General features: G+C 42.6%; 1 protein-coding gene across 1 annotated transcript in view; it reads right to left on the reverse strand.

The window, feature by feature from the left end:
- Nucleotides 1-18,336, reverse strand: part of TSPAN18 (tetraspanin 18) — a 189,067-nt gene extending 170,731 nt beyond the window's left edge. The window contains exon 1 of the mRNA XM_068193704.1: nt 18,158-18,336. The gene's annotated coding sequence lies outside the window, so the exon portion shown is untranslated. The remainder of the gene's footprint in view (nt 1-18,157) is intronic.
- Between the last annotated feature and the right edge of the window lie 303 nt (nt 18,337-18,639).

An 18,639-nucleotide genomic window follows, 5' to 3' on the forward strand; every position in this document is an offset into this window, starting at 1 on the left:
TACCTGAGGCTTTCTAATGAGCACCAATGTTCATCTTCCCTATCTTAGTCCAGTAGTTTTGCAAGTCCTTGTAGCACCCAAGAGTGTGCCATCTGCTGCAAAACAGAATGGTGAGAACTCCTACAAGACAGATTTTATGGAAAAAGATTGTAGCCACTGGCAGTGTCACAAAACAAACCAACTCAAATACTTTAGTGTACTGTAGGATAAGGAGTTAAGACCAAAAAGAAACCCTTATGAACTAATCACATATGTGCAACGGCTAGTAAGGAAAACATTTTCTAGTATGTGGGAATAATTGACATTTCTTGTATTTCATTGCCATGTCTTGTATTTTAGAGAGGGAGATGCATACGACTTGGAAGAAACTTCCTGAAATGTTGCAAATCCACCCTCAAGTTCCTTGCCTACCTTCCAGGTGAATTTCAGACAGTGCTGGTGTCTTTCTCACTTTTCTGATATGAGCTGCTATTTTAATTAAACCCAGCATATTTGTCAAGTATGTCCCTAGAAAAACCCAATATGTAAAAAATTACCAGCCACTTCTCAAAACAATTATTTTGACTTGGAAAAATTCCCTTCATTCTGAGATTCTGAGATCTTCAATCCATGAAGATGGGTGAGGAGAGAATAAAATGAGAGAGCACCATAGTTTCTAAGGCAGCAGCAGGGAAATAAAAAGGTAAGCTGAGATGAAAGGGAAAAGGGAAAGGGAAAAAGAAAGAAGAAGAAAGGACCATGGGATGCATAGCACAGTGGAGAGCTCATTCTCTTCCTTTGACAGGCCAACAGCTAGATTTTTTCCTAAGAAGGATCAGCCCACCTCACAGCTGCTTAGAACATGAGCTGGGGGATGGGAGGGGAAGCAGAAAAAATAGCAGTTCATTGCCAAGCAGAAATTGCACTGTAAACAGGCTCATGGGAATGTGCAAGATGGGATTTGCAGGCACAGCCATGCAAGGTGAAGAAAGAAGTCATATTATGAAAGATAGGAAAGGCCACTGAAGACAGTTCAGGTGTTCACTGTGATCTTCTTTCTTCTGAGTTAATACACACAATTTGAAAGAAAAGGAAAATTGCAGTGAAATAAAATGGCAATAAAAGTTCTTATTTTTAAAGGAACATCTACCCTGTTGGTGCTTACCCTCACAGTTTTGGGTCTCCCTGACCTTCAGTTGCATGCTGCCCCTTCAGTGCACTTGGGCAGTGACCCAAGACCAAACCCACAACACACCTGCCACCAGAAAACTCTTTCCTGAGGCACTTCCACCCATGGCAACAAATCTTCCGGACAGTAGATTTCATGGGTCTGCTAACTGTGTGTATTTCTGTTTGGGACCATGTAAAAGCACAGACTGTTCATCATTCAAGGTTTTGCTTTGCTGTCATGATATTACTGTCTGGGACTGATATTTTTGGTGATGGCCAGAAACAGCAATAACACACTTTTCCTCATGTTTTGATTATACAGGAAGAACTTACATGATAACACTGACTGAAGTTCAGAAAAAGAACTAGTCAAGTTACTTTAAAATAAATGTCTAAGTGAAAACTTAGAAATTGGTTTTTCAAAACTTTATAAAGAAAAGAAATACTTGCAGGAAATTTGATAATTACAAATATTTCTAGGAAGCGGGTAAAATCCCCAACTTCCTTTTAATTCTCTTTTTAGTAAGAAAAAATGAAAGAGAGAATAAGAGAAAAAACAGACAAACTTTAAAAAGTGAATATTCATGTTTAACTTTGAAATTGAATTCTATCTAAAAGCAAAACTATTTTAATATTTTAGACAAAGGTATGAATGTTTTGTTTATGAAACCACATCTTAGGGGGAAAGAAGTGTGAACAAAACTTTCAAAAAGAACTTTGTAGACAAGGTATGAAATTTCAGATAGTGTCACTATTTCCTATTTTTAATTCAAAAGTCCCGCAGCAGAGATGAAACAATTTTCCCCTGAGAAACACATAACGCTGGAGTGCACAAGGTGAGAATTGTTTAGAGTCACAGTGATGGACACCAGCTTTCTGATAGTGTTCTAAGACAACTGGTGGCATTCTGTAAAAAGGGCTTTAAGTTGTGTTTATCTGAACTGACAGCTGTTAGAAGTACATTTCATCCTTATCTATCAACTCTAAAGCTGATTTAACCGGAGGGAAGACCATTTTCATGGAGGGCTGCTGCCCACAGTTGTACTCAGACAAGCAAAGCAGACTTCATGTGGCCTGAACCACATAGAGACATTTGCAACAGTGCAATCTGCATGCAGAATGTTTTTCTATCCAGAATGGCAGCAATTTACATTTTCTTGCACATTTTCAGAAGAAAGGAGTCCACAGGGTCAGGACAACAAAGAATTTAACAGTGAGATTGTCTGTGACAGAGAGAGTGCAATTATTATGAGTTACAACACTGTCAGGATTAACATGTCTTTTTAACAAAACGTGCAAAGGAATCTCAAGCCATTAAACTGTCTAGCTCCTAGCTATTATATTTGATCCATAAACAGTACCTTCAACAGTACAGTGCCCTCTAGCACTGTAATAAAGTATCAAGCATTAGTTAATACTTACCCTCCAAATTGCTACTTAGAAGCCTCTTTAAGTCCTCCCATTCAAAAACCCATCAAAAAAGAACAGTTGATACTGAAAGGGCTGCAGCCCCATTTAGAATCAATGTTTGACTGTCTTCAAACTGTTAACTCTTCCTCATCCCCAGGGGAAGCAATACTATCACTCATATTTTACTAGTTTCTAAATTAATGTTGTGATTAATCTTCCCCTGGAGTTTTCAACAGTTCCTTATGACAATGCAGGTTACTCCCTGAAACAGGAATGGCAGTAATTGAGAAATGGGAGTGGAGTTTAAGAAACTATGTTTTTGAAATGTGGCTAGGAACAAAGGAACTAGATAGAAAATAAGTGGAGCAATTGACACCATATTATAGAATTTGCCATTTCTGACAGTAGTAGCTGTATGTGCAGAACCATAACAAACTACACTCACATTTGAGTCAGGATGAGCTGAGCTACCTCCTCACCTCCCCATGTCCAAATGCAGCTAAACTGTATGAACTAGGCTCTCCTGAGCATTGGTCAAAAGAGATAATTTATAGGAGCAGGATCAATCTCAGCTGCTTTGATCCCAGACCCCTAGACTCAAAGATGACAAAGCTTGGTGTGATTGTCTTGTAGAAAGGGACCAGAATATGGCATGGAAAAAAATAATTTTAACAATCATAGAATCATAGTGTTAAGAGGCTGGAATGGACCTTAAAGATCATCTAGTTTCACCTGCCCTGCCACGGGGAGGGACACTTCCCAGGTTGTGGATAAGACTCAAGGCCTTATCCAAACAAGTTCACTCTTGAGATGTGTATAATAATGGACCATAGGTAGATAACTCCATTCTTAAATGGTCCCAATGGCTAAGAAGGAGATTATCAGAAAACAAATTATAGCTGTGTACTGCAGTCATTGGGCAAAGCTCAGTGGGTGCCAGCTTTTCAAGAGGGACTAGGAAAGAGCAAGGAAATACCCAAGGCCTTTGATATGTAGTCCTATGTTGCAAGGCCACAGCAAGGAGGCACCAGGCAGGGAACATCCATGTCCACACTCTTGTGACTTCTACTGCTGCCCAGGGGGACAGCTGAGGGTCTGGAGCAGTGTGGATACAGTAAAACCAGTGGGTTTGGTGAACTGGGAGGCATCTCAAGTGCCTGAATTCATACTATGTGTCTGTTTGCAGTGTTAAACAAATGCAATATTCACTACATAATAAACTTTTTTCTTCAGTGATGCACTTCTAACTGCTTCTTGAGTTGCTGGTCCTGCTGCATCTGTATGGAACTTCAAGCTTCTCCCAGGTTCATGTTCTTGGTATTTAGAACTTCCTTGTAGATACAAGCATGGACCTTATAATTGCAGTTACACAGAACCACTCACCCAGATTCTGCTGCATGAAGGGGGGCTACAGAGACAGAAGAAGTCCTGTGCCTTTCCCCAAGTACATATTTTGGCAAGATACATCAGGCTGTGCCTTTGAGCTCCCATCAGTACTATCCCCCAGTCCTGTTTTGACTGCAGAGGATATCCCCAGTGACCAAAGAAGAATGGATAAGATAGCACACAGAAAAAATAGATCTTTTCCCACCTTTTATTCCAAATATCTATGATATGGATGCCATGCACAGCAGATAATATCTATGCCTAAAAGCAGCAGGCCACTCGAGGGAAATTGCACTAATTAAGTATACAGGCTGTTTGTTGTCTCACTTAGTTCCTGTCAGTTCTGCCCTGAAAGAAAACACAAAGAAGAGATTGTGGAGACTTCAAGAAGCATGGATGAGTTTTTCCCACAATTTAGGATACTTACTTTGGAAGTTGGAAAGTCAGGAATCAGTTCAGTTGCTTCCCCCCTTACCTGCTTTGTCTTAGAAGTCAGGGCCTGTTACTCCAAGCAAAGTCCATTCAGTCATTGTGGTGGGAACTCTTGGCAGTCAAGAGAATCTCTGAGCAGTAGGAGTCAGTCATCCCCAGGTAGCAAGCTACTCCATTTGCTGATTGGAAAAGGACACACAGATTGCCCTAGTCATGCTAGCATCAGAATCTGGGGGATTAGGTGGAATGCAGAATATGACAAGGGCTTTGGAAGCAAAAAAGGGAACCACAGCCAGAAAATCCCTCCTCACATGGCCTCCTTCTATCTCCTCCAGTGGCCTGTAAGATGCTTTTGTTTCAGCCTCTGTTTTCAGTCTCTTTGGTCAGAAAAAGAGGAGCAGCTGGAAAATACTTTTCTAAAGGCTGTGGTAAAGTAAGTTCAGCCCAGCCCATGTGGAAGACAACCAGAGCAATTCCTAGTTTTTGCTGGAAGGCTTCTCTCATGTGAACTGCAAGATCTCTGAAGTGCTGTCTGTGTTATTTGGAAATAAAAACTATAAGGAGGTTCTATTTTAAAACACTCTATGTGTAGAACCCTGTGAATACATGTGCAGAACACTGTGAGATACTGTACCTATTGTACAGTTTGCATCACTCATGAATGCATTGAGGCTGGGAGTGCTGTTAAGTGACTTTCCATAAACCCAAAACATTTAAACAATCTCACAAAAGGCACATATGACTTTATCACATGGAACTATTTTGAAAAAAATCATGCGTTACTGGTGCTAGCTAGTGGACTTTGAAGTTGTGATATTATGTATGAAAAGCCGATCTTGTCTTTCAAATGTCTCCCTCCATCTCTGATGTAAGGTTTTCCTTTCCCTGGATGCTTGAACACAACCAAAAAAGCTTGCCTTAGTGGAAAGGAGGTGATTAGTATTCTAAATCAAGCCTTTAACCTCTTGGATGCATTTCAAAAATACATTGTGGTGAGGGATGTTGATTTTATTAGTGCAAGCTTGGGATGCCCTGCATATCTCAGTTGTAGCTCTGCCAGATGCAAGGTGTCCGAGCAGCAGGAGAGGGCTGCTCTGCAAGGGCTGAGGGTGACAGCAGGCCAGTGCTACCACCCACGAGTGCAGGGCTGCAGTGCAGCAGCAGGGAAGCAGAGCATGTCCAGTGCCTCTAATCAGGGCTGGACTCAGGCCAGCAGTTGCCAGACAAGTCCAAAGGCAAGGCAGCTCTCCAGTCAGGCTGTGAATTCCAGTCACTGGGTCAGGGACCAGGGTGTAGGAACATGGTCAGGCAAATCTGCAACATAGCTGCAGTAAGGACAAAGGGCCTGAGCTTCACAGTGCCTCTCACCACTCTCCCAGGCCTCTCCGGGGGGGACCCTGCCAAGGCTCCACACAGATCTCACACAGCTTGATTCACAGCATCTCACCCCAGGTTACAGCTGCACACAGCAGACCTGCTCCTGGGCACAGGCAGCCAAAACCCTTGCTAGGGGCAGGGAGTGTTGCAGAGCCTGTTGGGGCACTCTGGCATCGTAAGGCAGATCTTCCTAATCTCAGGAGGTGGTAAATGTGAAATAAGTGGATGCTGTACCTCCACCAACTAGTGCCCAGTGCCTGAGGATGAGCTATTTTATAACAGTCTGAAAACAATACAAAACTGAACTGAACACAATGTCCAGAACAAGTAAGCAAACAGAAAAACATCTGTAGCATGTTATGGAGACACTCACAGAGTCACCCGCATCCACACCCATTCACCCAACACATTTGAGGCCATTACAGAATCCTATTTGTCTCTTCAAAAGAGAAAGAGAAAATGTGTGAAGTTTCCTTCTTGATGCATGTCTAGAATCCCTGACTCAACTTCCTCCCACTCTCCATTTGGTTTGACTCAACTACTGTACCTTTCTCCTGCATCAACCATTTAAGTAGCGTAACAGTCTCTGCCACTTCAGCACACTCATCCAGGACACCTAAGAGCTACTAAGAAAGCTCCTGTAGCAAATCTGAAATCAGGGACAGCCTCCTGATAGCAACACCACAAAATACAAGAGATACTGCAATACACCCTGGACACTAACCCTGGGAAAAATTATAACTAAATGCAGGCTGGTTGCTGAAGAGTATCTTCTTTGCTGCAGGAAGAAAATAAAACACAGCCCTTAGAGAGTATATCCAGTCATTCTCAAGCAAAACCATCTGGCTGAGACCTTGTCATTGTCCGGACAGGACTTCAGGAGTGTACATCAGCACTGCTATCCAGATTTAGAATACTTGCCACTCCTGTGACACCATGCAAGCAATATTTCTCAGGTGATGGCACAGACAGACGCTGGGAAGGTGAGGAAGCTAATTACTGACAAGCATTAACACTGTTTCGTCACAGTCCCTTTGCAGACTTAGATTCAGATACCAAACAAACTCAAAGTCAAGTGAGACTTGGAGATTAGCATCTGCCTGTCTGTTATATTGAGGCTGTTATTGATGTGTTTCACATTCAAACCAATAAAAACTGAAACACTCAGCACTCCAGACAGATAGCAGATTTCTAGACTGAGAAAAAAAACTGAAGGGAGTCACAAAATTAATCTCTTGTCAGAAATGAGAAATGTTATCAATTTTGTCAGTGGAAAAACCCACCCAATGCTTGCTCCAACAGTATTTGACTCTAGCTTGTTTCTTCCAAAATTTTGAGATAATCTTGAAACTATGCAAAAGAAAAGGCATCAAGAAAGAGAAGGGGGAAGCAGAGCAGTGCTACAAATTTAATCTTTTGGTGAATAATATCTCTATGCAAACTCTGACTCCATGGCTGGTGAAGTAGCATACTTTGGCAAGAGGAAAAGGGACTAGAAAAACAAGAGAAGGAAAACAAGTAGTCCTATCTCACTCAACACCACCAGAGACTATAAAAAAAGGGAAGAGGGTTCTCCTGAGCTTGGTACATCCCTCTGTAGTGGGAAGGTCACAGGACAGCTTTTGAAAGTTCCTGACCTGGAGGCCTTCCTGCTCTTTGAGGGCCTCTCTTTCCACATTGTGCTATTCCAGAAAACAGAGACCACGTCTCATAGTTGCTTTAAACCCTAAGTCAAAATCAGGGTATTAGAAAAGCTGTTAAATGTTAACAGGAAAAAATGCTTAGTATTTTTGGGAGTTTCCTCGACTTGGGAGGGGAAAGGTTAAATTAGTAGGTTCACTGATGAAGAAAAACCACTGTCAAACATAGCCTAAAGGATTATTTTACTGCTAATCAGTGGATTTTATTGTAATCTGAATTAAAAACACGCTGCTGGATATCAAAGCACAGAGGTTTTATTGCTGAGCAGGGCTATCTGTAGTAGGGACCACAAGAACTGAAAAACAAGACTTCAAATGTAAGGCTTATTCCATCCAATTAATTCAGCCTACAGAAGAGAAGTTTTAGAGGTGACATAATTGCTGAATATAGGGATTTACACACAGAAAAGCATTTAATAAGCGGAGGAGGCAAGCAGACAGGCGTTTCAGTCTTTCTGTCAGAGACATAATGTGAACCAACAATTGCAAATTCAACAAGAAAAGTTCTTTCTTGTTGTAATTTCTGGGAAGTCAGAACTACTACAGCATAACAGTGGAGGTCACCGTCCTTCAGAGTCTTTATGACAAAACTATATCTCTTGTAAAAACACATACTTATTACCTAGCTTCAGGGGGAAAACTGCTAAGGGCACGTTCAAGTTGGCTCCTTCCCTCACTAAGTCAAGATACCTCTGTGCTGCATTCACCCTTCAAGCCAGACAGGGAAGTTTGGGATGGGGCTGGCAGCAGAGCAGCCTGCAGGAGCACCTTTTGTAGGACTGTCAGCAAGTGGCCTAGGCGTTGTGTGAGCAGCCCCCAGCTACCCTTGCATACGGGAGACAGCAGACCAGCAGCTTCATGCCTCAAAGGTCTAGAAGGCTCTTCAGATCAGATCAGAACAGCTCACCCAATGCAGGGATCATGTATCTCCCTCTGAAGCATTTGGCAGTGACCACAGACAGCATACCAAAGGAGACAGCCTCCTGGGCAGGCACAGTCTGGCAGTCGCTGCAGCCTTGGCACAGGCTGAGCAGCACACAGGGTGTCCTTGGAGGTCTCCTATGCATGCAGCGGCTAGAGCTGACCCTACTTAATTTATGAGCTTGTCTGAGATCACAGCCTCATGTATTATGGCTCCAGGCTCCATTGAAATGAACTTTATTAAAATAAATTCCAGCTGCTTGGAAGGAGTTACAGAAATGACAAAAAGAAGGCAAATGCTTCCATTCCCATACTCACTGACAGCAGAAAAAGAAATAGTTACTGGATACCGAGCAAAATTCAGCTGGCTCAAATTGAAGGGGCATGAGAAAAAGATCTAGTCAAAGAACAAGCAATTTTGATAAAATGAGATGGTTACAAATGCCATGGCAGAACCCCCAGCTAGGCAACAGGCTTAAAGCAGAGAGACAGAAGGACAAAGGGTCAGGAGGGCACCTGATAAAGCTTCTGACTGAAGGTGGGATACATTTTAATAAATCAGATTCATTTGCAAGGGGTCTTGAATGCTTGTACCTTTCCTGTTTTGTCTGTTCCCTGGCCTTTGGTCTGCTGTATTTCCTTCCCCAGGATGCCTGTGGGCTGTTAATGGAGAATATTAGGGAGCAGCACCAGGATGTACCTCACTCAGCCTGTTGTTGCCAGCAGCCTACATGCTCATTATTGTCCCTGTTTGGTTGATGTTCTTTTTATCCTTGCTTGGCTCCTGGGGAATTTCAAAAGGATGAAATTTCTAATGCAGCTTGGCATTCTTGCCCAGCCACAACTAATCAGAATTGCAGTCTCGTAAGGATCTCAGAAGAAAAAGTCCAGTTTTCTGCCCTTTCATGGGTCAGCAGTGAGGAGATTAGATCTGGACCCTACCAGACCAGCAGAATTGCTCTCCTTGGACATAGGGTTGCCCACTCCCACCTCAGGTATTGGTACTGCAACTGCATTTTTGGAGTTCCAAAAGGAGTACCTAAGCTTTCAGGAGCCAGGGGCATGAGACATTAGCAGTGCTTATGCGACCTTGTCCCCATTCCTACATTTCTACTTCCCAGCAATGAATTCTTAAGACGGTCTCACAGATTTCCCCAGTTTTAACCAGCATTGCCAGCAGCCTGTTTTCCTCAAGAAATTCTGGAGTCTCCTTACAATCATTTTTTGATAGTGCTGATAACAGCCTTTTCCACCTCATGTCAGGCATCACAGACAATATGAGCAATACTTTACCTGAGGTTCCTAGATCCAAGCCACCTACAGTGCAAAAAAACCCAAAAAAAAAAAAAAACAAAACAAAAAAACACCAAAAACCACCAAAGCCACCAGACTAGAAGCCTGGGATCAGTGAAGTTCAGTGAAGTTAGTTAGTGCAGTGAAGTGAAAAGAGCACATCTCCAGTATACTCTGCAAAGCAAAAACATTTGCCAGATAATCCCGTAAATGGGGAAGATCTGCAGATCTTCAACAGTTTAATGGCATGCACTGCCATTGAGGGTAGGATATCACACCTCAGTAAGAACAGGTTCCACTGAATGAAATGAGAACGTTCTGTTTCAGCAGTAATTTCATTTAATGTCAGCTCTGTAGCAGGGGTTTCATGTGAATAGTGTAGCTGAAAGCCATTAGACTTCTTCCTCATGCTATCATCAACCACTTTTGGCAAGGCCTGTTAAACGGAATAACTTGCAGAGTGAGCCAGAAATAGGGCCTGTGGAACAGATTCTTCAGATCACAAATGTTAAACCATGGAAATGGATTGGTGACAAAGAGGGTGGAGAGGAGAGAGAGGTTTCCACACACTATTTCCGCCCCCCATCACCATCACACATGTGGTCTACACCCCAACATATGTTTGCCACAAATGTAGCCCAAGAGACATTCCAGATCTTACTCAAGAGCTGAAACCTGGAAAAACCTGCCAAGTTTGAGATTAATCAAAGGGCAGGGTAATGGTGTGTGTTGAGTGTAATGGAGTCACCTATGCTTAGATTCCACAGACAAGGGACAGAGAGGTACCAATGGCCCTGCAGTAATCACTCTGATCTATAGTCTGAGGCTCTCTTCAGCAGCCATTGAAGGGCTCACCTCCCACTCAGATTAGGTTTTCAGCTGTGACTAGGCTGTCAATTTAGGCACCCCAAGTGTGCTCCCAAAGTTAGGGAGATGAAGCATGCTTTGGGGAGCACTTGGCTTTGAAAGAAGGTTCTTTGAATTTTATGGCTCTTTCCTTTCTTACCTCTTCTTCTGTCTCTCTCCCTACTACCACTGGATTGGTTTACCAATTTTCACAGAAACATTCTGAGCATGAAATAAAATTTCTCTTCACTTAGCTAAATCCAAAGTGTGCCAAGATAGATGGTTGCTGAAGAATGAATGCCATGTCAGGTCATGTCAGATCAGAAATAAGGAAGCTAATTTTTTTTAGCAAAAAGAAAAAAATTAAATACAGCAAGAGGGTTACCATGGGACACAATTTTCATGCTCATACAATTCTTCTAAAAATTAAACTTATACATCTATGTTTCATAGAGAGATTTAGGAAAATTAAGTTTGGAAGTTTGATAGACTTGGAGACTTCTATCTTCAAAATTCCTGAGAAGATACTACAGAAAATCAGGAATACAGATATATGAACTAACACATTACTGGTGACATAAGTTAATTTAGGGAGACCTATTAGGAAAATGAGATAGTCTATATAAATGTGTTATTTTATTTATCACAAATGTTTGTGTTCTTGATTTAAAAGACAGCTAAAGATTTAGTGGGCCTTGGGATATAGGCGGGGGATTTTTATAAAGCTATAAATGAAAAGGGAGAAGAAAGGAGAAACACATTTCAATTTTATATACCCAGTACTGAGACTGGAGCTAAATACAGAGTAATAGAACAGTGCTCCCAAATAGCCACAACTCTGTCACATAGGGGCCTGGCAGGTAACATATGGATTTGTTAGATGGAAAATGACCCACCAGTTTTTGGCTTCAGTAGAACTTTTTTCCCAATGGAGTAAGCAGTAACTAAATAAAACTTCATGGAATAGGCTGAATGATGCAGGTCTCTATCTTATCAGAGCTGGTGCCTATGTTCAAATGATGAATTAGTTTTGGCAACCGAATTTGGAAATTTATTGCTGTTTTTATTTTCCTTCAGTGGAAGAAAGACTAGCAGTTGGAAAGGAAGCCTATAAATCTTAACATTAGAGAGGGGAAAGGGCAAGGTGTTTTACATACATACAGAGGCTAGACAAGAAATTGTTTTTTCTAGACACAAAGAACAATGTGCAACAGATTTCTTTTGAAGATTTTTCATTTACTGAAAAACAGAAAAAATATTAATTGCACATCCTCTTTGTTCTTTTAATTCCAGGTTTTATTAATTTTCACTGAAAAATCTGTAGGCATTTCAACACAAATAAAAACCCTATGGTTTCTTTTACACAAAAAAGCAATCGCAGATTTTTGCCAGAAAGAGAAAAGGAAATTTTGAAGAAAAAGAAAGTTTGCTTTCTTTCACAAAAGAAAGGAAACCTCTCTATCTCTTTGGAAGATGATATAACCAGAGTCTTTCTGGGATGAGAAGAGTTTGGGGATCATCTCACCCTTAGATGAAGTATCTGACCCAAACAATGGTTTGCTACTCTCCACTATGGATCAAGATGAGGAATGCACAGTCCCAATGGGGAAATAGCCAAGTAGAACAAGGCTGCTGAAAGGATGATGGGAGTAGCACTTGTGAGTGATAAAAAATCCTGACATCAGTTGAAAGCAGTCTGAGGAACTCCAGCCTGCACGGGAAAGAACAAGATGCAGCAGATATTTAACTGTTCTCATAAAACTTTCCATTGGCTATTTGCAGTGAATCCTCCTATCCCCGGGCAAGATGCACAAAATTGCCTAATTAAGTCCACATCTTTGAATGTCCCAATTAAACCAGCTCCTCATCTTCTCTTGCTGAGAGGCACCCTGCATTCTCTGATTGAAGCTGGTGGCAGCATTTAATGTAGTATGCTGAGAGCCTATGGCTAAAAGTTAGAAGCTCTGAGAATCTCTTCAATGCCTGCGAATTTGGGATGGTGCTGGTTAGTAGCACGCTCTGGAAAGAACATGGACACTTTAGTTTGAAATGAGCCACTGAGGAAGTTCATAAACTCTCTGGTAATAGCAGGTGATGAGGGTAATAGGGGCTGCCAGTAGCTTCAGAAGAGGTTTGCCTGTTACCTTGGAAAGCACAAGGGAAATTCCCTTCTCTGCTTCCTCTTTCCCTTAAACAGAACAACCCCCCTCAGAGCATTTTGGAAACGAGTATTAGTGCACTAGGATGACAAGGCATTCTGCAACATGGGACTGAGGGACTGCTTCCAAGAAAGAAATCCTCATACACACAGATCACAGGAACTTGAGCCCTTTTCATATCAAAGCATCTTGCTCAGGGGCCTTCAAAGTGCATTCTCCATTCCAAGGCCTAATGGAGTTGGAAACCTCCATGGAATGAGAAAAGATAAATTTCAGCCAAAGAGCCCCACTCCCTGTATTTTTAAGAGATCAAAATGTTTCAAGCTGCTAGGTCTGCAACTAAATATGGGATAAAATGGGATATTTTATCCCATTAACAACACTACCTACACACTCCTTTTTCTTCAAGTCCCTAGTTTAAGGATTAGAGCACTGGGAAGTGAGGGAGGGAGAAAAAGTACTGAAAGGAGAAAAACTGCTAAAAAGCCAAAGCAATGACATTTTAGACAATGGAAAACTGAAATCAAATATAATTGTATAACTGTAGTAAGGCAGGATCAAATATTTCTGATTTATTACACAGCTTGACTCTTGATTTCCAAGGAGTAGAATCAGCACTCTGATATATTGTGTGACTCATAGAAAAATGGTTTAGACCTGAAACTGTAGGATAATAGTGACAAGATCAACAGCTGACGACTCTGCAGCACCCCATACAAGCTGTTTGGGCGTGATTTCAACATCAAGATCAGAACAGCTGGTGGCTGAGGTGAAGCCTTAGATCATGCCAAACTTTTTTTTCCTGATCTTAGTTTTAAATCCAGTCCACCAACCACTTGCCACATCAAGCCTCATGCATTTACCAAAGCCTTCACCAACCTTTCTCTTAAAACTACAAATCCTGAATAAATCCCCAAAACTCATTTTAGTCCTCAAGGTATCCTGAATGCTTCCCAAGCCTAGCCTCACCTAAGGCTGTCCTGACTGCCACCTAAATATCCATAGCCCTTCTTGGAACCAACCTTTATTCTTGCCCTGAAGGCAAGGAAAGGCAGAAGAGAATGATAAATCTTTGTCCCAGCCCAAATCCTGGCTGCCTCTCTGGTGGAAAGACACCAAGCAGTTCTGTCACCTGTGCCAAAATTCAAAGCAGCCTTACAACTCTGTGCTCCCTCTAAACACTGGAGCTGGAAATAAATTTGCTCCACACTGACTTGTATTCATAGACCCGTTTCAATGGGCAGCCATCAGTAACAACCCCTACTCTGAGACCTCTGGACTTTAGCAGACCACAGGTAAGACCAGCATTAGGAGTCTGCAAAGAACAGTTTTTACTGCAATGCCAGATTGCTTGCAAAAATAATGAGCCTGTTGTGAGCCAGTGGCCCAAGCTGAACTTGCACAGAGACCTATTGCAGAGCTAAGTGAACTCCAGGGTTCAGGTTGGATTTATAATTCTTGTTCCAAAATATAGGCATCAAAACATTTCAGCTGGACTCCTACATGTAGGTCTCCAAAAGTAAGTGTAAGCATGCCAGAAAGCTCCTCCCAAGCCATGATAACTTTCAGGGATGCAGTGCCTCAACAACCTTCAACTAAAATTAGGATTATGAATAGGAAGTAACTGGAGGTCCTTCTGTTCATGAATCCCAGAAATTTGCACAAGCAGGCAGATAGGGCTCCCAGACTCGTGCTTTATTTGAGCCTGCAACATCAAACTCTTTTGAAAACTGGATGTATAGCTAGGGTTGGACTTTACTTTTGGAAAAGAAGTACAGGCCATGAACAGTTCTTTTTCATGCCCTCAAAGCTTGCAGCATAACAAGAAAACAGTGTCATGGTTTGACACTGGCGCGATGCCAGCGCCCCCATGAAAATGTACTTTTCTAAATAATTGCTGTGAGATGTGATCAGGAACAGAGCAGAGCAGGCCCAAGCTTAGTAACAAAGAAAAGAACTTTATTAAACTACTACTACTATAAAAACTACAAACACTAAATCCTGGATGAAGACTTTCTAAAACACCCCTCCTCCTCCTCCCACCTAATTTCCAAACAAACTCAACAGTGAGACACCACCCAGGATCCTGATCAAGTTGCCACCCTTCAGATATTCAAATACTCAATCTTTCAAGGGAGACAGGAGTCTCTCCTGTGCCACAGACTCCCCAGGAAACACAATTGCCACCCTTGTGTTTCCATGTCACACATGGCAACCTCCTGGAGAACATCTGCCATGGTGACACTCTCCTTTCCATGTCACAGTGCTCTCTCACCACCGTGCATGGACAGACTGCTCATAGGGCTCCTTTAAGGATGCTTTGCCATGGACCAAAAGAGACAACAGTTCAGTTTCTCATTTTGGGACTACAGTCCCCCCCATTTTCCCCTGAGGCTGAGGGTCCAAGAACAGAGGTCTTCTTCTCCTCTTCTTCCTTGAAGATAGAGGGCTTCTCCACACCTTCTCCAACTCTTCTCTGTTCTCTCTACTCCTCTGCTGGTAATCACTGAAACAAGTCTCTTGGCACACCAACGCACCCTCCTAAGTGCAGCTTCTGTCAGGAGAATTTGGTTCAGTCTATGGCTAACAAGAAAAGTCCAGCCACAAGCCACTCCATCATCTCCTTCCAACTCAACAATTTCCTCTTCCATCATCTCGGATCCCAGACTATCTCTCTTCTACTTCAAATCAAGGAGGAGTAATATTTTACAAAGCCTTCATTTCTCAGGAAAGGGTTAAAAGCTCAGACTCCCTCTGGACGGCTGATATCTCTGCCCAGCAGCCGATTCCCAAGGCCAAGGCTGGGCGCCTTCCACCCTGCTCTTTCTCCTCCACGCCGGCAAAGTTACAGGTGCCGTCCGGACTCTCTGTCTCTTCCCTCTGGGGGGGGAATGACAAAGACATCTCCGCTTCTCTCCACGCTTCCGTCCACAGGAGCTGGCTCGGTTCCAGTCCTTCTACCCCTCAGCTCACCTCGACCAGGCCTCATGGCTTCTCCTCCCCCACCCAGCCCCATGGCTGGGCAGGGGAGATCTGCACAGCACCTTGACCGGAACCAAAGAGAGCGAGCTCTTGGGAGTTCCTGCTTTTAACCCCCTGTGTTCTCAGAGGCGTATCCCTATCTTCAGTGGTCACACCAAGTGCTAATATCTAAACTTGACCACTGATTGGTTTGACCCAACTTCCTGAAAAAATCACTTCCATGTCAAACCACGACACAGGAACATTCAAGGGCATTATTTAGATGACAGAAGCTCTCAGCAGTTATGACATAGCATCAGGGTGTGCAAGAAAAATGAGGAGAATGTGAGTTGTTTTTACATAATAAAAGACTTCCATGGATTGTGGACAGAACTACGTTCAGTAGGATCCTACAATTTGTAGGTATTCCACTGACAGCATGCTATGATAAAGCCTAGGCTTAAGAAGGAATCAGACTGAACTTCTCTCCTCCCTGACCAAGCAACAAAGTACTGGTAGCAGGCTGACCAGAGCTGCTGGTTTTCCAGGCACAGCCCTGGAACATCACTGTGCCATGAGTGCTAACATCATAAAGACTGTTCTAGAACCTTCTACCCAACTGGCACCAGAATGTTTTATGTACAGATTATTTACTGTCTAAACTTTAACCAGCCAATTGGTTGACCTTCTCAACTCATTTCACCCCACAATCATTGTTTCTTTTTCCAGTGTTAGTTTTTCAGAATACAGCAGTAAGAGGTGTTCTTAAATCTGTTCTATCCCACAGCTAACAAATTTAGCCATATATTAATAAGAATTTCCAGTGCCAGAAGTTTTCCCAAACTAGAACCTTCTTGCATAGCTATTCACCCTTCATTCTTAACTCATGTCTCGTTTTATTCCAATGAGCAAGATGTTATTGAAGCCAAAGAGTTTTATCAACACCAGCCTTCATTAATTCCTGAGGAAAGGGCAAACACCAGCTTCAGCATTTCTTGTTCCAGCCCTCACTGTCCTTGTAAGTAACTCTGCAGAAAAAACCCCAGGGATGTTAGAATTGCATTCACACTTTATATTCATTACCATACACAGTGCTCTCCAAAATTCTGATAACCCTAAAACTGAAGCAGCATGTCAGGCTGGTCCTCTTGGCACATCTGGGAGCAGACCTGCTATCTGGGCAGGCTTAGCCTCAACAGCACAAATACAGGTTCTTATAAAAAAATGGGGACAGACCTTCTACTAGGACCTGTTGCAATAGAACTGGGGTAATGGCTTTAAAATGAATGAGGGCAGATTCAGATCACATATAAGGAAGAAATGTTTTTACAATTCTAGTGTTGAAACACTGGAACAGGTTGGCCAGGGGGGTGGTAGATATACCTTTACTAGAAACATTCAAGGCCAGGTTGGATGGGGCTCCAAGCAACTTGATCTTTTTGAAGATGTCCCTGCTCATCAAGGGGGTTGGAGGTAGCAGACCACCAATCTAAACTACTCTATGATGATTCTATGAAATATACTCCTCCTAATCCCCTAGCCAGACTATCAAGACATTCTCTGCTTCTGTTACCAACCCATCTGCTATAAACAGGTGAGCTTTACAGTTTTAATAAACTTTAATTTGTCCTTGCAAGGATCCTAACCATAGTCTTCCACTGTCAGTGAGGCAGGCTTTTTTTAATTGATGGAATCTGACAGCAGCTGTAAGCACTACAAGCCTTCCAGTATATTGAATTATGCCATACTCTCAACCTTCTGATACTCAGCTTTTATCCTTACAGGAAACATCTCTGCATATTATAAAACAATTACATGGGCTACTGTAGTCCTCTTCCTGCAAACAACAGTTAGCAAAGCTCTTATAAGGTCCTGCTGGCAGTAACAGAAGGATATGACAGAAGTTCTCTTAGTCTGGGAGAATAAAGGGTTGAGCATGAAACAGTTGCTCAGGAGATTCCATCATTACATCAGAAGCTAGCACACTAACCTTTCCCACCAAGCTGATTTCAGGGTAGAGACAAGGAGACTGCTTTCTCCTCTACTTCTGCTTTACCCTCCCCTTTGCTACTGGAGCACAGGAGTCCTCAGCATGGCTTGTGAGGAATTCAAGAGGAGAGGAGAAGATCTCATTACCATTTTGCTGCCTATTAAAGAATGAGACAATCGAGCAGTGGTAAAAAGTAAATAGCTGTATGCAATTATGAGAATCGCCAGACATCTCATTTCATGTCAGGCAAGACTATTGCCTAACAGGAAGACAATATAATCCTGCTGTTGCCTTGCTCAGATGAGAGAGACTCGAGCTAATTAGCTTCCACTATAGCCAGGCATGAAATTGCCAACTTTATTTTATGATAGCCATCTGAACTGTCATGTCCTCTCTGCATCTTCTCATCACATAAAAGCTCGTGTAACCAGCTTCACTACTCTAACAAAGTGCAAGCTCCTCACTAATGACCACAGGGATACTGAGGGAAATCTAAGAGAAAACAAGAGAAGGGTCCCAAATCCCAGACATACCTCTGTTCTGGAGCCTTGGTCCCTGGAAGAACATCTTCCCACTTCTGCTCACAGCTCACCAGTGTGAGGAGATTCCTTACAGCCAAGAGCCTGGACCCCACAGCATTCTGGAGCCAAACCTTCTCATCAAGTTTTCGTATTCATTAGCCAAAGCAGGAACTGCTGAGGACTCCAGGAAGAGCCAGCAAGCGTGAGAACCAATGTTCAATCTCGGTGTTACAGGAGGCAGAAGATTGTTTTCATAACATCTGTGGTGAGAGTGTATAAAGCAACAGACAGACTGCCAATACTTGGAACTACTCAAAAGGCAACTCTGGCAACCTCACAGATTGTTTTATAAACAATTGATTTCAAACTGATCCTGAAGTTAATGGGAAAGGCAACAGAGTCACTTAAGGATAAAGGTGCTGTGGTTTCTGCATTCCCTGCTGACTACTTCCACAACAGCAGCCCTACACCGCAGTGCTCACACTCAGGCACAG

Source organism: Anomalospiza imberbis, chromosome 6, assembly GCF_031753505.1.
Source record: "Anomalospiza imberbis isolate Cuckoo-Finch-1a 21T00152 chromosome 6, ASM3175350v1, whole genome shotgun sequence".
Classification (NCBI taxonomy): Eukaryota; Metazoa; Chordata; class Aves; order Passeriformes; family Viduidae; genus Anomalospiza; species Anomalospiza imberbis.